General features: G+C 34.0%; 1 protein-coding gene across 4 annotated transcripts in view; it reads right to left on the minus strand.

Annotated features, from left to right (window-relative positions):
• Positions 1-24,097, minus strand: part of LOC117316462 — a 35,763-nt gene that overhangs the window by 5,747 nt on the left and 5,919 nt on the right. For 2 of the 4 annotated variants that reach the window (XM_033871056.1, XM_033871055.1), the window contains exon 2: positions 21,275-21,470. The gene's annotated coding sequence lies outside the window, so the exon portion shown is untranslated. Of the gene's footprint in view, positions 1-20,838; positions 21,205-21,274; positions 21,471-23,214; positions 23,918-24,097 lie in introns of those variants that run through there. The other 2 variants (XM_033871057.1, XM_033871058.1) reach the window with 2 other exon arrangements.

Raw genomic sequence — 24,097 nt, forward strand, 5'->3', positions numbered from 1 at the left:
AGAAAAACTATTTGTAAAATAGTGATAATAAAATATTGGTAATTCCATAATTTTGTCAAGTAGTTTTCTACAATACCTTTTGTAATAAGCTGAAACTGATTCAACCTCAAAAGATATATAAAACAAAAATACAACATGGTTCCACACACTAAATTATAGTTAATTAACTTAATGCAATGAAACAATTATAATTTTAGTAAAATTTTGTCAGAACATGTTTCCCGCACAATGTTTTCTTTGGCACATGCTAACAAAAGGTTGAAATATGTTGATATGGAATTTATAATAACGCAACTTATAGATATCTGAAAGTTAACTAATTTATGAAATGTCTACATCCCCGACTATTTAGTTAAATTGAGATAGCTTAAACTTGGAAACTCTTTGATTTTGTCAAATAATTTTCCATCTTATACCTTTTGTATTAATATAAGTCGAAATTAATTTAATTTCAACAGATGAAAAAAAAAAAAAAACATGACATCTTTCTACACCCAAAGTAACCGAATTTTACTTAATGCGACATAATAATTGACAGTATTTTAGCTTAAATTTGTCAGAACAGCTTTCTTGCATATTAGTTTCTGCGGTGTATAAAAGTGAAAGGTTTAAATATGTCGTATGGTATTTGAGGCAAATATATTTGAAAATTTACTTCATTAAATTTTATCTATTAATGCAAAAGATGATATAATTTGACCCTGTCCTAAGAACCATCTCAGTAAAGGGCAGGTCAGAGACTTTTGTTTCAAAATTTAAAGCATTTGAATATAGATATTTCATTCAAAATTTGAGAAAAAAAAACTTCTATTATAGAAAACAAATTGTTCAATACACTGTTAGTGTGTACTGAAGTACATGTACAGTCAGTAGTTCCTTGAAAGTTTGTGTCTTCGTAGATTCTCGAAACGTTGCTCCTCGACATAAACAAAATATCAGCTGGTCAAGATTTCAAAACATAAACATGCATCAACTAAAGGTAACGAAACAGTAGGCCTATTTTCATTAAACAAACAAACAATTAAGAAAATAAATATGCATGTAACATATTTAAACGTCGCCTGTCTCTAAAACGTTCATATTTCAATTTCTACTCAAGTTGGACTCAATGAAACTACCAAACTTAATCTGTTTCATTTGCTCATGAATTTGACCAGGTTAACACTGATCAGTGCGTATGAATACATGGTTAAAATCCTTCCGCGAAACGATTTCACTTTTTCTACATTGTTTTGTATAAACATGGAATAATTATTAAAATTATCAAATTTATAATGCATTCTTGTATTTTATGAAAGACCAGATATGCTAAATACTTCTATTTTGACAAATTAATGCTGTTTTTAATCCTAATATTGCGGACTATTTTACTCGACCGACTAGACATGCACAATCCGGAACTCCTCGGGCTTTCCGCAATTGGACTTGCACAAGCTTCCAGACATTAATATCTAGACCGACTTTTTTTATTAAAAAAAAACAATTGAAATATAATGATTGAATCTTGATTTGGTCGATTTCATGGGATCATGAATTGAGTTGCTCTTGAGACAAATTCAACATGAACTGCTTCGCAGTTCATTAAATTTGTCTTAAGAGCAACTCAATTCATGACCCCATGAAATCGACCAAATCAAGATTCAATCCTTAAATGAACACGTATGACATTGACTGTAGATCTACTGGAAGCTTAGCCTACCAGATAACAGATTTGTTATCGAAAACAATGGAACGCTGGTCTGGGTTGACGATGAATACTGATCCTGTCAAGCAACAAATTTGGTCATAGTAGAACAGCTATAACCTCAAATGTCACTTTTAATATGATATAATATTTTAAAATCCTAACTGTTAGTCTTGACGGGAAAATGTATTACAGCTTACTTAGACAGCAGCTATAAACGCCTTTGAGTCGAACGAGTAAGCGGCGTGAAGTCCCCGGTGTTATTCCATCCAGAATTCCTCGGGGAATCATTTCAGAGATCTAGACAATACCCGATGAGTTCAGGATGGCGTTATTCTATAGTTGTCCTTTATATATGCTGACAAGCCGACCAAACCAGTTGTGTCAATAGTATATTCCGTATAAATTTCATACATCAATATTAATGGACCTGTTTATGTTGCTGCAGGCTTTGAAAGACATCATGAAGTTGATTCGCCACAAACAAATATAAAACCGGCTGATCCATAATTATTTTAATGCTAACAACTTTATATGCCTATGGTCTATCTGTTCAACCGCTAAACGGAATGGAAACGCCCGGTCTTACGTCATCAAAACAGGCAGCCTATTTATAGGAAAATACCCCTGTCGAGTGGAAAAATACTGAGGTCGAAAAATAGGCCATTTTCAAAACAATCTTGTGACCGTTCTGTTAAAGATATCGAAAAACAAAACAGACCATTTTCTTCTTTGTAATTTTTAGAGCGATTTAAACAGAACCTCTTAGTCAAAATGACGATTTTGGCATGTTTGACCCAAAATATCTCATAAAATACGAATTTCCACAGGGATACCAGATACATCCAGACCTAGATCAAGCCGAGTTTCACTGTGGTTCAAAACCTCTTCAAAATAGTATGTGCCATTTTTTCCACTCCCAAATCGCTACAATAGCCGGCAAAAATCGCGAATTAGCTCATACTATATCATTACGTTCCGTAAGTAGCAATGCTCAAGCAAAGGGCAAGGTAACTCGTATCAATATCTTAGAAACGCTTTCAAACACGTACCCCAATTATAGGGTTTAGTATCCGGAGGATTTAACTGTCTTTATCATTCTGTACAAACGCATAAATTACCTAAAAATATCCATAAGGAATCCTATTGATTTAACTATGTTTCGTATATTAAAATTGGCAAAAGGGTAAGGAATGCCGATTTTTTGAAAAACTGAATTATGAATATTACCGTGATTCCGGCCGAGTCAAACGGCGTGACCATACTTGCTGTATTACTTAGGCATTTCTGATTTTTTGGGTATATAATAATATGCATGACAATCCCGGGAAACACATGAAAATGTCATTTATTCGAGACGGGGGTCACTGAAAAAATCGTAAAATCAAAGATGGCGGTCGAAAGTAGCGCCGAGAGACCCTGATCACAGCGGTACACCATACACATTTTCTGTCTAGTTTTGTATGGAATGATCCGAATCCATTAGTTTGAATTACACAGCAAACAATCAAATCAATTTAAGCATCAATATTAAACAAATGAAACGTTTACAATAACAGATGAACACACCATTTCATTGACGAAGACTCGACGTCATATCGAAGTCAACTTGACCTAGTTTTGAATGTACGCATTTACAGACTTATTTTTTGTGTCGACTGCAGTTTATCACATACCAACATTACTATCATTTGTTTATGTATAAAACACAACTAATTAAATCGTGTTATAGCTACACTGAGGTGTTATTACTACCTCGTTAAGATATTTGAATCTATATACTTTCAGTTTCACTTGTTAAAAATTTAAGAAGGGGATCCGGAGTAACTTCCACTTAGAATGGTCATAATGGAACATTTTACCTAAAATATCTTACATAAAAATAGAAGAATGTTCTGTTTTTAGTTTGAATATTACAATTGGCCAATTCTTACACCATTTATACAAACAAAATCATATTCAACTTATCAAGATGCATGGAGTACGCGTTTTTGTATATTTGAAAAAAAATGCCATTTTAGGACAGTGGATTTTCGTATTTTAAAAATCGCATAGAAAATTTGTTTTTGAACCGATTTCCAATCTGTTTTCTGTTTTGTAATGAGAAAACATAGATAAACAAAATAAGATACAGTTTATATAAACACATATTAAGGGAAAAAATGGTTGAGCATTGCTACCGTAAGGAACGATAACGAGTTATCGACCCTTACTACACTTCATTCTTTATGTAGGTATTACAACAAGAGGGCCCAGAGGGCCTGTATTGCTCACCTGGATATTTCAGTGATTTATAATTACTGAGTTTGGGTTCTGCCTCTCAGTATCATGTATATATTGCAGTAAACATTTTCCTTTATATATGTAAATATATATAACTATAACATTTAGCTTTCTGATTCCAAACAAGATTAAAAGCAAATTAAGTGGAAAGGCACACAACATTGATAACCAATTTTGACTTCCTTCTTTAGGCCACATCCCTCTGCCTTTGGGGGAATACACTTTTAAAGTTAAACCATAATCAGTTGATGTTGCCCAAGGATGACTCATACCAAATTTCATCAAAATCCCTCTGCGTTTACAGAAGAAGTATTTCAAAGACATTACTCTTTTCCTCTATACATTGAATCCTTCAACCAATAATTCCCCTAATGATGTGACCAAACCTACATAAAGCCTTCCAGAAGTACTTTTAAATGGTCTTACTCTAATATACCCTTTGGATCCATGGGGAGTTCAACCTACACTGTATTCATCAATACAAAATTCTTTCCCTTCATCTAAGGATGTTTTAGAACAAATTTGTACCAAATCCTTCATTCAAAAAGAAGTAAAGATTTTCAAGAATTTGATATTTTACCAGTATTAGGCCCTTACATCCGGTCTAGTATTTATATAACAAGAGACCCATGGGCCTTAACTGTCACCTGAGTTTAGATATATTTTAGGGCATTTGGCCCCTGTTACCTTGAATGAAGATCAAGGTCAACCATTTGAACAAACTCTGCATGCTACATACCTAATATTGGGTTTCTGGGCCTTTTGGTTATCAAGAAGAAGTCATTTTAAGATTTTAGCATATTTGACCCCTGTGACCTTGAATAAAAAATCAAGGTCATCCATTTGAACAAACTTACTAGCCCTTTATCCAAGCATGCTACAGACCTAATATTGGGTCTTTTGGTTATCAAAAAGAAATCGTTCAAAGATTTTAATATATTTGACCCCTGTGACCTTGATTGAAGGTCATGGTCATCCATTTGAACAAACTTTGTAGCCCTTTATCCCAGCATTATACAGACCTAATATCAGGTCTCTGGGCCTGTTGGTAATTGAGAAGAAGTTGAAAATGTAAATTGTTTACGACGCACGACCCTGGACAAAAGGCAATCGCAATAGGTCAACTGAGACTTCGTCTCGGGTGACCTAAAAATGACTCACCTTCACCCAGTGATGTTTCAGACCAAAATTGGTTAAAACTCACTGAGGTGATCATGAATAGCAGCAATTATAAGGAAAAGTTGAAAAAGACATGGTAGTTGCATCATGGCATAAGCTAATGTTCACTAGTTATCAGACCAGGTAAGCTAAAATCACAGGCTATTTAAATGAGCTATTAAAAATTAGCATGTAAAGCCTTCTTTTTAAGATTGATATTACCCATAATCTGGATCTAAATTATAGATATAATTATACTAAAATATGAATACATGTATATTTAATACTTTAAACAGTGAGACAATACATTTTCCAAAGCCTCGATCGCTACTTAGGACACAAGCTTTATAATATCGATCCTAGCTCATAACTATATACTGACATACTTTACAATATCTAAATCAACTTTCAACTTTAGCTCACCTTCTATATCCTATACAATATGGGGAAGCTGGCTGCCGCATTAATAGCCAGTTTTTTGTTTCAGACATTATACATGTACCAGGAAATTACAATTGGGTAATTATGGTTCATTATTATAGCGAGACTCATGTTAATATTTGTTTACATTGCTTAACAACTTCAAGTTGATCTACACGTAGGTCATTTACAGCAATACCGCATATTATTTAGCAAAACTAACGGTAAATACTTGTCTTTGGAACCCTTTGATGTCCCACACAACTCGGCGACTCTCAGCAGGCAAAACGTTTCTGATTGGTTGACCAATTAGTGTACATCGCCAGTTCGAATACAAACATCCTAATTGGCGTACGATATCGGTGTAGTGTTTCCAGTAGGCAGGCTTTACCCAAGAAATTCATCGATGAAACACCAACTATAGCATTGTCAATCAGGTCCGAGTTTGAAATTATTTGGTATTTAACCGGATTTTGTCTCTTTACATAAAGGACAAATTATCATGAATTTGACAGTTTTACCCAAAAGTTAAAAAAAAAAAAAAAAAACACTTATAAAATTTCGGTTATTTACATTCAAGTGCATTCAAGTGTTCTGATTCATCGGTCCATTAGGAAAAGTTTCTTAAATCACGTTAAATTGCAGAGACGAGCCCACTAACGAATCGCAACATCCTACCCATCGGAGTCAACTACAAAGGACTCGTCAGTGTTACACGCGTATCACATCGAATTCTTCCACCTGACGGTTTTGGCATAAGGCGATTTGTTTCATCATGCATTAATTAGCTCCTGTTCAGGGTCTTGTAACAATATTTTTGAAGCACTGTCAAAATTTAGTGAAGTCACAAACCGTGTATATATATCGGGTATCATACATGTAATTAAAAAATGTATACCATATGTTCATGTATATGTAATCTCATGTCAGTTACCTGTCTGTTGGTCACTCTAATTTTATTTGTTTGTATTGTATTCTGTGTTGCCCCATTTTGGCTGGAATTAAAAAAAAATATACTGAATTGAATATTGCTTCACATCGACGGTCAAGAATATGTGTACAAATATCGACGCCAAACCAACACGTAACAGCACAGTCGATAGGCAATTAAAATAATCTACACAACGTCTATGACTTAAGATTCATGTTCTTCTTTAATCAAACCATGACTCTTTCTGGTAAAGAGGTACAAATATGAAGTGGTATTATCATTGAAACTCGCGGGGTTATGACCACAATACGCTTTCCGTGATACATAGGGTCTAGTTAGTAATAACGACAGTAAGGTCCAATATAGGTAGTCAACTGGGATGATTTTTTGTTCGTAAATAAAGAATTATATGGTGATTTTTTTTCTCGGTAAATATCATAATAGACAAGACTATTATCCTAGAGTGAGCCATAGGAAAACTTTTAGTACTTGTGTTCTCCTACAGGAGTTTTTAAATACGCGAAGTCTGCTACCCATCTTACAAAATGTAAACCTTACACACGATATCACAGATAAACTTTTTTTCACTTTAATTTGTCTTGCATGTAACTTTTGACAATTCTATTATATACATGTATTTATAATGGAAAGCAAATCCTCGATTCTTCACTTACAATGTTACTGTAAGTAATAGTCGAGGATATCTCTGACGCTGATCGAAACAAGATTTTTTTAATCATGATCAAGATGCTACAACAATGTTTTCTTTCAAGAGTGAGGTCGGCTAAATCAGCGACGTATACATGTTCCTGGTATCATGTGCAATACACATGTTTCTTTGATGTCGTTATGACGGAGGGTTGCTGTGATTCGATGGCGGACTGATGGTAATCCCCATCCACTGTGTGCGAACTCAACTGTACGGTTACCGGATGTTGCGATAGCTGAAGCGGTTGAAAATGGCTGCTTATTGCAGAGGTGAGAAGAAAATAACAATTATGTACCGATAAAGAGTGAAATGATACAAAGAATAAGTTATGGTACATGTTTAGATATCAATCTTGCCCTGAGACTATCAACATGTCTGTTATCTATAACCAAACTGTCGCAAGGATTAAAAATCACTTGCTCCTCGTCGAAAATTTCATCCGAAAGATGTTATTTTTTTCATTTATATCCTCTCGTTATGTGTTATTTCTTCTATCTTAGTTCTGAAACGAAAGTTTGAACTCCGATTATACTATATCAACATTCCTACACAATGTAATATTATGCAAACTTACATTTTACGAGAAAAATACACGGAGTTGAATGCGGGAATATGTACGGGTTGTTATGAAACTACTGTAAGGGTTGTAGCGATTTATGAAAAATAATTCGTACGGGTAATTGTGATGGTTATCGATGCATTATAAGTAGTCTGATCCACACTCTCAATGTCCACGAGTTTTATGTAATTTATTCGATATTAAAAAAATGTTTCTAATGAGATTTCTTGTCTACCGTTTCAGATCACGATGGAATACCGTTGCTATTATTGTGATTTCAAATGTTTGCTGTTTGAAGACGTAATTAAGCACAGTCAAACTTTACATGGACATGAAATGCTTAATTTCAAAACTGCAAAACACTCACCAAAAGGAACTATAGTTCAGACCAAAAATTCCAAACGTGTACCAGATGTAGATGGTAGGGACATATTGCAAATGTTCAGCAAGCGTGTTTGCAAACTGTGGACTGTAAGGCAAAGGAAGATTGTCACGTTGACAAAGTTACAAACGGCATGCGCAACACCACTGTTGAAAGAGAAGTATACATATGCCATCAGTGCCATCAAAACCCATGTTTACAGATTGAACAAGACCATCAGTAGGGTTATAAATGCGTTTGACTTAGTTGGGAGTATAGTCCCTGAATGCAACGACATGAAACACGTGTATCAACGTGGGCAAAATTGCAATTTGCCATCCCAAAAGACCTACATTTGCTTGACAGGACCTAATGGAATAAGAAGCGGAGATCTCATAAACTCGTCCTTCATTAAGCAATGAACAGATGCCTGGTAAGAGACGCGAAAGAACGCCAAAGTGACAGGAAGCACTGACCAAACAGCACTTGGATTCTACGGTTTAAAAAAGATGAAAGAACGTTATGCAAATGTTTCAACTCAAAAGAAAAACCGGCCCCCGAGGATGAGACAATGTAAAGGATGAAGTATGGAACGTCAAATGAAATCAATGCCATTGCAACACTGGTATCAAAGGTTTTACCCATCTTCATTCCGTCGTTGTCCTATGTAGAAGAAGGATGTGATATAATTCATTATAAAGATGCTCCCTTTGCTGTTGTGAGTCCAGATTGCATTGCCAGACAGACAGATGTAATTAAAAGACCACACGGGTAAAAACGTATGCTATTGAAATAAAATGTCCCTTTCCAGATCAACTATCCAAAACACCAGTTGTTTATTCATTACCATGGTATTACGTCGTTCAAATTCTGTTCGTTTACTATTTCTATGCTACACCACGGAAAGCACAACGACATTCCTAGCAAAATTCGTCAGGAAAGGTCAGGAAAGTTTACCTCCAAAGAAACTACCAGACATTTTCTTGACACGCGGTTGTATTGAATTTTGTACGCTGTACGTACACTACCAGGCAAACATATTGGTGCTTACATAAATCACAACACACCGTTCAATCACATCGCTATAGGCCGTACACAATCCTAGATTTGTTTGTGTTACAACCCGTACAGTCGATGCTAACTTTATTTCGATATTTTGCAAAACGTAGTCAAGACAGAATCATGCTGAATGTCATTTTCATTTTAGGAGACGTATATGTTTCTACTCAAACAGTCAGAAAGTTATTTATTATCCGTGTTTATCTGTAAAATGTGCTAATTTGATACGACAGTCATATCGACAGCTGATTTCACGCCGAGTTTTGATATAAAAGTATCATTTCCCATGTGTATTTTTAACTTATAAATCTACATAATATCAAGAGTTTATTCAGGAGACACCGTAACGCTGGGGTATGTACAACACATAAAATAACTACCCAATTTCAGCTTTGAAACTTATCTCGCTCTCTCCGTTTACCTTTCCGCCTCGCTTCTGCTATCGCAACATCCGGTAGCCGTACAGTTGAGTTCGCACACAGTGCCATCCCTTATTTCTGTTCTGAACCGTGGATCGGGATACTTCAATGCAGTTTATTGTAGAAGTGTTTCTACAATTAACATGATAATTTTTTTTAATTAAATCTTGAATAATAATAAAATCAACAGTAATGTGATTTTTCACGGCAATATGCCAATAACTAATGACCATCATCTCCGAAGCACTGCGTGAAATATCATTGGCTGACATCCACCAGTATTATCGAAATATTGGATATTTAAATGTTTAAATTGGACCTCAAGTTCAACGCAATTAATGAACAATAAAAAGTAAACGGAATATTGTAGTTATTGTTTCTAATATACATATTTTGATATTCCGAAACGTTTTCTTCATTCTCACAATTTTTTAAAAATAGTAACAAAAACAGGTTACATTTTAAATAGTTCTATAAATAATAGACTATCCATGTTTTTGGCCAAAATACCATACAAGCAATTGTCATATACTCAATTTTTTTTTTATATTTATCATGTTTCGTTCTGTGTTATCAATTTTTTAACTTATTGGGTAGGCTTATCTATTAAAAGAATATTTATTTTTATATGGTTATAAAAGCCTATCTAACACTCTTTCCCTCGTATTCTTTTTAAAATTCTGCAAATCAACGCGTACTTTTAAGCTACTCGCTACTTAAAATGTGATTGTGATATGTTGAACACTTGACCGACTATTTTAGCCCCGCCTACTTGCAAAACTTCAAGTACATTGTACGTCAATCGAACGTTTGTATTCGAACTTGTAGTATTTCACTGATTGGTCAACCAATCAGAAACGTTTGCCTTCTGAGAGTCGACGAGCTGTGTGGGACATCAAAGGGTTACAAAGTATTAACTGTTAGTTCTTTTGCTAAATAATATGCAGTATTGCTGTATGCTGATACTAAGCTGATAACCACTTTATCCACATATCAGAGTAGACTAAGTTTTTTTCATTTAAAAATATTTTATAGCTCTTCATTTCAGCATGTCACAAGCCCGGGTGAATATCAGGTCTCTGGGCCTTTGGTTATAAAGAAGTTTTTCAAAGGAAAAGTTGATGTCGGACAGCCAGACAAGTGTCATGTGACATGTTTCATATACATGTATTTCTAATATAAGGGCCCAATTGGCCTGTATGGCTCACCAGCTTTTTGATAAACTAGGATGTTCTTCGAATTCTAGGTCATTTATGCAGATACTAAGCTAATCACAACTTATTCAAATATCAGTTGAGGTTAAGTTTATTCATGTTAATGAATTTTTCTGTCCTTCAATCCAGCATACTAATGACCCAATATGGGAGTCAGAATCACCATTTATGCAAAATCTGTCCCTCTTAATTCCCTCATGGATGTTTCTGACTAAATTGAATTTAAATCCCTTCATAACTTTATGACTAGTAGTGATTTAAAGGAATAACCTCTATTTCCTCTTTCAGACCCCCTCCCTCTGGTCCCTTTATTCATGTCAATAAATTTTCTAGTCCTTCATTCAAGCATACTAATTAATAGCCTGATATAAGGTATCCGAGTCTCTTTGCTATCGAGAAATCGAGAAATCGTTGTTTAAAGACTTTAGTCTATCTGACCCATGTACGTGATCTTTGATAAACCCAGTAGCCCTTCATTCTAGCATGCTATAGATTAAATATAAACTCCCTTGGCCTAATGGTTATTGAGAAGATGTCATTAGAACAGTTTAGCCTATTTGACCCCTTGTTACCTTAAATATAAGTCAAGGTCATTCATTTTAACAAATTGGGTAGCCCATCATCCCAGCATGTTTTATTCTAGATCTGTTTCCAAAGCAAGCCATGTTCCCTTTATGAAGACCCTGGGCCTCTTGGTTATTTAGAAATTCATTAAAAACAAAAATAATATTGATAATATATAATAATATAATAATAGATTATAGATAGGACTGATAGGGCTTAGCATTCTTGATCTAGTTATAACTGAGATTATAGCTAGGACTGATGGGGCTTAACTTTCTTATTCCAGTCATAATTGAGTCTGGAACTGATGGGCTTAACAATCTTGATCAAGTTAGTAACAAGGTCTAAATATAGCGATGACTGACAGGGTTTATCTTCCTTATTCCTGTTATAAATTATCATGAATCTAGATCTGGGCCTGATGGGACCAAACTTCCTGGTCGAATTATCATCAAGTCTCGGACTGATGGGGCTTGACATCCTTGTACTAGTTTAACTTGAGTCTCGGACTGATGGGGCTTAACATTCTTGTACTAGTTATTACTTGAGTATCGGACTGATGGAGCTTAACATTCTTGTACTAGTTTAACTTGAGTATCGGACTGATGGGGCTTAACATTCTTGTACTAGTTATAACTTGAATCTAGGACTGATGGGGCTTAACATTCTTGTACTAGTTATAACTTGAATCTAGGACTGGTGGGGCTTAACATTCTTGTACTAGTTTAACTGGAGTCTCGGACTGATGGGGCTTAACATTCTTGTACTAGTTATAACTTGAGTATCGGACTGATGGAGCTTGACATCCTTGTACTAGTTTAATTTGAGTCCCGGATGGAGCTTAACATTCTTTTTTTTTTTTTTTTTTGAATTTTTTTATTTTTCAAGATTTTTTTCATAAATACAAAACATTTGAAACATATATGCACACACATTCTCACTCTTACACCCACAGTAACTATACTCATGATTCAATAACATCATCATCATCATCATCATCATACATAATCAAACATAATCATCATCATATCAGCATCATCATCTTCATCATCATCTTACTCCTCATCATCATCGGTTCATCATCATCATCATCACCCTCATCACCATCCATTCATCATCATCATCATCATCATCAAAAGAATCACACTTAATCATCATCATCATCTATCATGATATCATTATCCATACATAAATTATTATCATTTTTTTCATCAAAATAAAACATCATCATCCTTATCATCACACAAAAAACATCATCTTCATCATGATTATAGCTTGAACCACAAGCCTCACATCTACTTACATCATTTACATATTAATTAACACACATACATAACCTAACCTAAATTTATACAGAGTGAGAAAGAAGCAGACAGACATACCATCACACAGACAAGACAGACAGACACAGACAGACGCACCATTACACAGACATACACACACACACACTTCGACACCGACAGACACACACATAGACGCACCATCACACAAGACAAAACAGACACACGCACAGACAGACGCATAACCGGACACACCATCACACATAGAACGCACACACACAAAGACAGACAAAAATAAACACGACTGAAGCATGGGAGAAAATTTCTTTAAATGGTAAAAATAAAAAGTAATGGAAAGGAGCTAGAACAGGCGATGTCAGTCTTTGGGGACCTAAAGCTATATATGCAAAGAGGAACTATCTTTTTCAGATGACTATAAATCTAGAACAGGTTTCCATTTCTTCCAATTGAGTTCAAATTGCCTTTTAATTTTCTCACTTTTACTGTAATTAATGTATTGTTGAATAGAAAAATGATCTTTGATGACATTAATAAGCGCATTAAGATTTAAAGAGTTGCTGAGACATCTAGTTTTATAAATATAATGCTTGATAAGAATTAAAATTTCGTTATCAACATTACTGCAGTACTGTGATACTATACCAAACAGGAAGGATTCTTTATTGTAAGCAAACGGAATTAAAAGTATATCAAGTAGTGCTTCAAATCTCTGTAATAGTGACTGAACCTCTTGGCATTCCCATAGGCAATGCACTATTGTTTCACGCTCCATACAACATAAGTTACATAAAATACTAGGACTTAAGTTTATTTTAAAAAGGAAAGTGTTTGTTACCAAAATATGATGTATAATTCTTACTTGGAACCACTGTAATTTAGAACTTTTGGTAACTACAAAAAGGAAGTTTGAATATTTTGGCCCATTTATTTTGATCAATAATGAATTCTTGGTTCCATTTTCTTGTTCCAGTAGGTATGGATATTGGCGCAATAAGGCATTTGTAAAAATCTTTGAACCCTTTTCACTCTTAAAAAATATGTCAAATAGAAAAGGTATAAAAGGCTGTTGAGGTCTTTGAATCAGGTAATCAAATTTTTTCAAAAAGCGCTTGATAGCTGAAACTAGTCCATGGTATTGGAGAAAATTTGTGTTTATAGTTCGAAAATTATGTCTGAACTCTTCAAAAGAAAGAAAAGCTAAATCATCTGAATCTTTAATTAAATCATTTATTGTTAATATGCCCACATCAAACCAGTTTTGATAAAAAACATACTTGTTGTTTACCTTGATATCATTATTATACCAGATGGGTGATTTTAAAATTGAGTCTGGTTTTGGAAGCCTAATAGAATCTGAATTATTAAGCCTATTTAATGATTTAAACACATCCCTCCAAAAAAAGTTTTTACAATTGGATCTACACAAATCAATATATTCCTTTCCACAGTTACATAGTTTTCTAAAATCAACATATGTATTTAAAATTAATTTCCACTTACCAGATGAGTGAAATAATCTTCTTACCCAACCTAACTTTAGAGAGTCAATAAAAGAATGAACATCAATCATCTTTAAACCCCCATCAATATAGTCTTGAATAACAACATCTTTTTTTATTTTATGACATTTACTATTCCATAAAAAATCCAGAATCAGAGAATTTAACTGGGCAATCATCTTTTCTGAAGGGTTTGGCAAAGTAATGAACAAATAGTTAAGTTGAGAAATCAACAGAGATTTAATAATATTAATCTTACCTAATGGTGTCAAATTCCTTCTTTTCCATAAGTTAATAACAGATTTAAGTTTTACAATTTTTTTGTCAAAATTCATTTTAGGAATTTTATCCAGATCAACAGAAAATTCTATCCCTAAGAAAGTGAAATTGTGTTGTCCCCACAACAGATTTACTTCAGGCAAAAATGTTTCTTCACTATACTTCCTACTTCCTATCCATATCACCTGAGATTTATTAGAATTAATTCTTAGACCAGATATCTTAGCATAAGTAGGTAGTTCAAAAATAGATTCTCTCAGCGACTCTTTAGATCCATCCAATATCAGACCTGTATTATCTGCATACTGTACATTTAGAATAGGAGAATTTTCAATATTAATTCCCTTTATGAGATTATTATTTTTAATTTTTGCAGCTAAAACTTCGACACAGAGAATAAAAATGTATTGTCGACATCCACGTTGAATCTTAATATGTTTTGATATGTTTCCACCTTGATTGATAGATGCACTTGCATTATTATGAAGAGTATTTATCCATTTCCTTATATCTTTCCCAAAGTTAAAATAGCCTAGAACCTTATCTATGAACGCCCATGAAACCGAATCGAAAGCTTTTTCGAAATCTACCATCAATAACATTCCTGGTATGTTGTGTTCCTCTGCATACTGCATTACATCATAGACCGTACGAATATTTCCCCCTATATATCTACCTGATAAAAACCCTGTCTGATCCTCATTAATAATTTTACCCAAAACTGCTCTTATACGATGTGAGATTACACCAGAAGCTATTTTATAAGTTATATTTAACAGTGTGATGGGTCTCCAATTTTTTAAAAAATGTCGAGGTTTATCTCCCTTGGGAATACAAGTAATTATACCATGTCTTTGAGTTACTGAACATTAACTGACTGAAAACCCATAATTTAATGATCGAACAACAAAATTACCTAAATACTTCCAAAATACTTTAAAAAACTCAGATGTGAAACCATCAGACCCTGGACTTTTATTATTTTTCATCTCTTTTAGTGTTTTCCCAGCTTCATCAAATGTTATAATTATAATACCCTCTAGACTGTCAGAATCATGATTACTTAACCTTGACATGTTACAATTTTGGAGATGTGCTTCTAAATCTATATTTTCCACTTCCCTATATCTATATAAATTTTCATAAAATGACTGTACCTCTGATAAAATGTCTTCTTGTTTCGTTATAAAATGATCATGTTCTGTCTGTATTTTTGGAATAATTTTGGAAGTATAATTTCTGTTTTCAAGATTAAAAAAGTAAGAAGTAGGTTTTTCTCCCTCCTCTATCCATTTTGCCCTAGATCTAATGATACTACCTCTAACCTTTTTCAAACGAATAGACTCTAATTCTTTTCTTTTCTCATCTAATTGTGTATGATCAGGATTTGTTTCAGCCTCAGTAATTGCTATGAATTTCTTAATATTTTCCTCTCTGAGATTTAACTGCTTTTTCCTGTAAGAAGAATATGAAATAGATTTACCCCTTATTTCCATTAATAAAGTTTCTAAAAAAAGTTGATCATTTATGAGAAATTGAATATCACAATCAGGAATAAGATTTAGAGAATCAGGGTTATAAACAGGTAGACAATATTGTAATTTAATACTGTCAATACATTTTTTTACCAAATCAAGATAGTCTGATTCATATAATAAAGAGTTGTTAAATTTCCAAATACCTTTCCCTTTCTTAAATTTGTTAAAAGTTATAGTTAATAGAGGGGTAGAGTGATCAGACCTATAACCTGGTTCTATTGATGACTTATTTACACTTGACAAGAGAGATTCGGAGACAAGAAAAAAATCTAGTCTGGCCTGCTTTAATGGATTAGCACGCCTCCAAGTATAGCGCCTAGTTTCAGGGTGGTGTTCCCTATAAATGTCAATTAGATTAGTATTTTCAATAATTTCCAATACCTTTTCCCTCGCAGTACTATTATTTACAAATCTATAATTATTATCATAATCTAATGATGGTTTTAAAACTAAGTTAAAATCCCCACATATAATAATGTTCTCATTTCCAAAACTATCCACTATTTCAGTTACTTGATTGTAAAAATCTGGGGTATCCTGATTTGGACCATATACGGAAATAAGAGTTGTCCTAGACCCATCAATATCAATATCAAGCGCAAGAAAATTACCCTGTAAATCGCACTTTTCTCTATGTACCTTGGCCTCGAAATTATTGTTTAAAAGGATTGCCACCCCACGTGAATTGGATTTAAAAGAACTAAAATAACATTGATATCCCCATTCATTTCTTATAATATTTTCCTGGTCAAACGAGAAATGGGTGTCTTGGAGACAGTAAATACTGTACCGTTTATCTCTTAAATAGGAGAATACGTCTTTTCTTTTAATTTTATCCCCCAAGCCCTGACAGTTCGCCGATAGCACAGTGATACTCATGTTATATCGAAAATAGAAGCCTCAAAAGTTAATTCTAAATCTCCCATGAAACAGTTGGAAAAAGAAAAAAGAGACATAAAAAGGAACAGACATAAAAACATATTTCTAGATCATAAACAAAACATGACTAGTACAGGAATGTTAAGCCCCATCAGTTCTGGATTCAAACTTGAATCTAGGACTGGTGGAGCTTGACATTTTTGTACTAGTTATAACTTGAATCTAGGACTGATGGAGCTTGACATTTTTGTACTAGTTATAACTTGAATCTAGGACTGATGGGGCTTAACATTCTTGGTCCAGTTTTAGCCTGAGATTTCTTAATGACAAAGAGACAAAGATACCTGATATATCCAGACAGTAGTATCTTTGAATGAAAACAGTGATCATCAGCTTAGTATCTGTGTGAATGATCTAGACAGGTCTCATCAGAAGCAGGAGTGGTATATATAGGCCCATTGGGCCTCTTGTAATTGAGTTTAAAACTGATGTGGCTTAAGTTAACATTCTTGGTACAGGTATATGATTTAAGGTACATGACCACACTTCTGACATAAAATCTCAGTTCAGATTTATTTTACCTGTAATCCCAGGGCTTCTCACAAAGCGACTACACTGTACTGTAATTACACCTGGCGGTATAGATATACATATGTATGCCCTGGGCTATCGAGACAACACTCAGTGAATCCTATTGTATAGTATAGTATAGTTTATTCAACTTGAAGCCTTACGGCTCATACGTAACTAATTGTTATAGAGGATGAACAAAACAGTAGGCGTAACTGGTGAAAAACATCCGCAAACATTGATTTTAACAACAAAAGCACTTTGACAAGGAAGTCAGGGGGTGGACAAAACAATAAACATAACTGGAGACGAGTACCTTAAGTCAATAATAAAAAGTAAATAATACAGTTTGTAAGAGTAGATAGATAATATAAGTATCTAGGATTTTTCAAATGCAAATATATACTTTGTGAGAATAATTAGATGATGAACAAACATTTACAATATATATATATAAATAGATATAAATAGAGATAAGTTACTAACATCGTTAATTCAACACTAAAGACAAAAGTGTACACAATTTAGATGAATAGTTAGGGTATGAACAAAAAATATGTATAGCTGGAGATAAACACGTACAATAGGATATTGATCTATACTAAAGGTTGGAATCTCGACCGTAGTAACCAGCTTGATTGTAAATATTTTCCAAGATTACATAACTCTTTCTTATTGTGAACAGAAAGCAATTGGACAAGTTTAAAAGAAGACGGGTGATTCCAATAATATTTTTTAATGAATCTTTTACGAATATCAACATATAGTGGACAAATAAGGATGAAATGGAATTCGTCCTCTACTTGGTTCTGGTAGCAATAACGACATAACCTATTTGACCTTGGAATATTACGATACCAGTCTTCTTCTATATAAAGCTTATGTGATGAAAGTCTTAATTTCGAAATAAGTTTACGATACGGATCAGGAATAGACTTTGTCAGATAGAATTGCAGTGTGAAGGTGTCAACAATATATTTATACAGATAACATTTAGAAGATCTTTCAATAAATTCATTTCTTGCTTGAATAAAAGCATCAATCAAACTCTGCTTAAAGCAACGTAAAAATACCTTTTCATTATCAACATAATGGTCGAGTTAACCAGACACTACCGAAACCAGAAGACAATAATAATTTTTTAACTTGGCAACGCCAATTACAATTTCTGTGGTTGCAATCCTCCATCTCTTCATAAACCGACTTAATTAAGAACAATACTCTCACATTTTATCAATTTCAGCCAATATTTTATTATTCGACATTTCCTGACGATATGCAACGGCAAACGTCCTAATTCCGAATATATCATGAAGGAAGGCGTACTTGTCTTAACAACAAGGATCTTTCTCAAAAAATCAACATGAACCTTTTCTACTTTGTCTGCAACATGGAAACCCCATGTTTCGCAACCATAATTGAGAATAGAGGAGACGTAAACTGTAAACATCAAAAACGTTCAATTTAGATTCTACATTAAGAGATAAATTATTACAAATTTTCAACACATACTACATACATTTACGGCCTTGTTCTGCAATAACACCTTGAGTTTTTGTGAACTTACCATTAAAGTTAAATACTATACCTAGGTAGTTAAAACGATCAACAATCTCTATTTCATTGCCATTAAAGTAAAAATTTTCGATAACTCGCAATCTACCACTATTACGAAATACAACAATTTTTGTTTTATCAGTATTGACTGTTAATTGCCAATTGTCACTATATTGTTTTAAGGAATCTAACATTTTTTGTAAGTCAGAAGCCGTTTCTGAGAAAAGGACAGTGTCATCTGCATACATAAGAAGAAAAAGTGAAACATCTCTTAAAAACAAAGCGTCACAGGAGGAATTAATTAGTTCATTTTCGAAATCATTAACATACATAGAGTACAGAAAGGGAGACATTACCCCCTCCCCTTGCATCAAACCTCAAGAGCAAGAGAAAAAATCAGTATTGTAACACTGTCATGCTTGACGCAGACACCATACTGCATTTAACGGTATTTTCTGTGTATTTCACCTATACATTGCCCAATATTAGCAAATCCAATGGCAAAATTTATTTCCTTTTCAAAAAATCCAGAGCCATTTCTGGAACTTAAGCATCAATATAAAAAGTTGTTTATCCATTTGAAAGGTACTGTTATCAATATTTTACCTGAGTATTGATTATAAATACCAAGTAATCATTGATACATGTACCTACCCCCTCTGAAGTTGTCTGTTAAAATTGTTACATACGCTAGGTGAGTTTACAACACTGAAAGTTAAAATCTAAAATGCATTTTTCGGCATAGCCTTCGGCCCCGGATATGACATGACAGGTGGCATTACTGGTCAAGATGAAGTATGTGATAGGGCAATGTAGCGATAGATGCAAAATGCAGATATGCAGTTAAAAACAAAACAAAGATAACGATAAGATTGAATGCAAGCTGAATAAGTGGATGTATCTTTTCAAATGACACATTAATAAAATTATATTCCTGATTCAAATGCAGTCTTATTATCACCAAATATGATTCAAACTGATATAATTGTGTTATCCGTGCTCAAACGCATTAGTTCGTTAATTTATTTCACCAGCAGTTTTACATTATAACTACCAGCATTAAAACTACGGTATGTCGTTTATCTTTTTTAAAGGTATTTCTTGTTAGAATTCAAGCATAGGTGTCACAGGTACTTGGGGTCAGGAACTAAAGTTATTATGGAATTGTCTAATTTTAATTTGCAACATCATTTCATGTCTATTTATGCACCGATACAACATTAGAATCGATTATAAAGCACTTTTTAAAAAAACACCTGTTTCTGGTTGTATAACTCTATATTATAACAACCAGAAACGGGTGGTTTTTTTTTTAAAGCGCGTTATAATCGATTCCAATGTTGTATCGGTGCAATTTTTAAGTTTCTACTTATTCTCGCTGTAAATGAACCAACAATTTGGTTTATTAGGAAGAGTTGGTAGGCCTTTGTGAATACAAAGTGTTCCATTTTCAAAAGAAACACAGGTAAACCCATAGCTAATCTCGCAAACCCTGATGTTTGTACAAACTATTTCAATAGCAAATAATATCTACTGGAAGTGTGGTCATGAACCCAAGGACTGATGGGGGCTTAAAATTCTTAGCTTGCTATATGCAGGTCCATGAATAAAACATATGGCTGTACTGTACGTGTGTGCTCTCTATATCTGAAATCTCCATAAAACACAGCCAGATACAGTCACACACGTGCATGCACTTGCTTTGGATAAAACATGTGTGGAACATAACATCTCTTGGGAATTATCGACATATAAATCCGGGGCCATGCCACCAGTATGCGCAGTCCGATTAATATATATTATATATATTGATAGGCTATGCCACATGTGTGGTCATTCCTATATTTAGCTTACGTTGATGATGAACAATAAGAATCAGGTGATAAAATACAAGATGGTATTTTAAAAAAACAAGCACATCTCGTATTCCTTTTGTGTGGTAACGTTTGGGAACACGTCCCAACTCCGGTGAGCTCACGATCGGTCTTCTTACGCCATATTTTCAGCTGATTTTACCGTCGCTAGCATGAGGCCTGAGCAAGTATATAAACATACATTAGCAGCAACTAGGCTAATTAAGGAGTGTTGCTATGACAACCAGCTAGATTTTCACGGAAAATCGTTACATTATGATAACAGATGCCAGGTCGAATTGTCATGAATATATAAATTTTGTTGCGAGTCTTTGTGACGTTGTGTGAGATTTCACAACTAAACGCCGTATCTATTTAAGGCGAGACGCTGAAAAAGAGGATAACCAGTCGTAGACATAAAAACAAAATATACTCACAGTGATACGGAAAAATATCCTCTAATCCCAGCTATCTGTATCCTATTGATGTCTTAACGCACACATGACAACGAACTGCCGTTATAAGTGAAGCCCATCTGCAGACTAATATTCACTGCATGGGAGCTGGCCCTGCAGTCGATAATGTTGGCGCGCGGTGTACGTGTGTCAAACTACGACTCCTGCCCCTGTGAACCTGTAATACAATACAATACATTACATTATCGCATGCTTCCCACTCCTCACAATGAAAAAGTGTAGGTAATAAGTCACTTAATTGCTACCACACTCCACTACACATAACCCCTTTCATGGCCGCGCATCACTGTTCATTCTTTCGGCCCATACATTTAGGTGAAAATAACAGCATGTGAGTATACATCAATACATCATACGAATATATGTAGAAAGGGGAGTGGTCCACGTTCTATTGTAATATTAAACATAATAATAATATTATATTATGAATTCAATTGCATGTAGTGGTAATTTGATTAATTTCAAATGCTAAATTATAATGAAATGACTCTTCTTTCTTGGATGGTATTTTTATTAAGGGTATACATACATACATGTATCTGTACTGACCTGTCCCGGGCGAGAGCCCAGCCCAGGACTGAGTGTCCAGGAGTGGCTCCCTGGAAACCGACTACATAATATAGTAACATCTAACCTTTTATAGTCCTAAGTCCTAGGTATGAGTATATATGATTGATTGGTACATGATAATACAGAAGAGGTCTGTCATACAGCCTAAGACAATATTAGATAACCATGTACAACATGTACCATTAATATCAGATCAACTACGTCAACAGGTAAACAGAGTTGGTGTCAAAGGGCAAATGTGTTATATAAAAATACAGATCTAGGAATATTTTTAGATATAAAATCTAATATATATATTTTTAACTAAATTTTAAAATAATTTATTATATTTCATTACTGTGACTATTGTCATAACTAAGCATATGTAATTAATATGTAAACATGTAGATCAACACAAAACACTTTTTTTTCATTTTAGTATCAAAAACCCGAAACAACTATTGTATTGAGTAGTAAATACAAATGTAGTCAATTTAAATCAATGAAAGGCAAGTGACAAGGACAACCAATCTATCGTAACGTACACAATACACATTACATACAATATGTATTATTTGTGTCACATATTAGATGTATTCACTATAAGAACAATGAAATTATCAATTACGCCTTTTGTATGCTAGATATAGATACATGTATCTACCTTTACATTATGAATACTTAGAAGCTGAATTAACTTGAAAACAGATGGTCTCTTATTATATAAGTTATAATAGTATTTTTTGATAAAGCTTAACATGTTATCATTATAAAAAGGACACATGAGAATGAAATAGAATTCGTCTTCTACATCTCTTAAGTATACTATGTTATACAGCCGAAATTTGGTGATTGCACAAAGCACCTGATATAGAAAGTGTACACTTAAATTTTTTGTAAGAGAATACTAAAGGTTAGAAAATCTGCAAGTAATGACTTGGTATATTGTGAATTGGGCCGTCTACCTATGTATGTTGTAAGGAAATTAAGAGTGTTTAAATATTGGTTTAAGCTAACGGAAACGGCAATAGATTGCGGAAACGGATACCTTAATTGTAAAAACTTGTTATGATAAGCGGGTGAACGGAAATGAGGAATGATAGATAATCTAAGAATGAATTAATTGGCATTGCTAGGGCTCGAATATATGTTTGACACTTCCTTTCCTGTCAACTTTGCTTTCCAAATAATAAAACGGAGATTAATTGATATTAACAAGCAAAATATACTAGCAAAATCTGTCTCCCCAAAAGGTTTATTATACCAACATTTGAAAGATAATTATTGTGTTCAGTTTTGTATGTTATATCCTACATTCTGTTACTCTATTCAATTTCAATTCATTTTATTACCTTTGGCTTGTGTAACACTTCATGTGTCTACGTGTGCTTAAATAAACAGAGTTCAACCCAGGTTCCAATTCATTCGTTTATTACACCAGGATACGAGACATACCGCCACCAAATCGTTAAGTCAGGTACAGCTTCAGCATTACACAATGCTAAATACAATAGTACAAAATATGTTCAAACGGAGGCATCAGTATAGATGTCCGTTCATGACGTTATTGGAGCATTCTGTCTTAGCCCTCTCCGTGCTCTGTGTGCTTTGTCCGCTCTCTGTCTCTCTCTCTCTCTCCCGGTTCTCCCGTTTTCTCTAAGTCGAGATGGGCGCTGTTTTTATAGGAATCGTGACGTAGATGCCACGACAGCGCCACGTCTCCCCATTACCTGACCAAAAGTTGACCACGTAGCTGGTCATCTGACCAGCGGTCGAGCTTCGGTCACCTCAACATGATAATTACTTAAAATGGGATATACGACCTACTAATGACATTCTTCAATAGTTAACAAAAGGTCGTGCCATCCCCGGGACATTGTTCACTTAGCACACCATACCAGCACTTGGAGTTAGATTGCTAATTGACATGCAATGCAACGTTGGCTATCAGTACTCAATTAGTACCAATTATAAACCCCCATCAATTCTGTCCCCACTATACTGATCATGACTATGACCAGCAATATTTAACTTTAACAATTAACAAATAAATAATTAATCAACATAAAACTCAATATAAATAAATAAATATAATTACGCAATTCAATTACGCAATTATTACGTAATCAAGCCTATTGTGTTACATTTGACAGCCAATCAGTTTTGTACACACATAATACATGATACTTCATATTGTACAAAATACAAAGGATAACATATGGAGATCAACATTAA

This window comes from Pecten maximus, chromosome 18 (genome assembly GCF_902652985.1).
Source record: "Pecten maximus chromosome 18, xPecMax1.1, whole genome shotgun sequence".
NCBI classification, from domain to species: domain Eukaryota; kingdom Metazoa; phylum Mollusca; class Bivalvia; order Pectinida; family Pectinidae; genus Pecten; species Pecten maximus.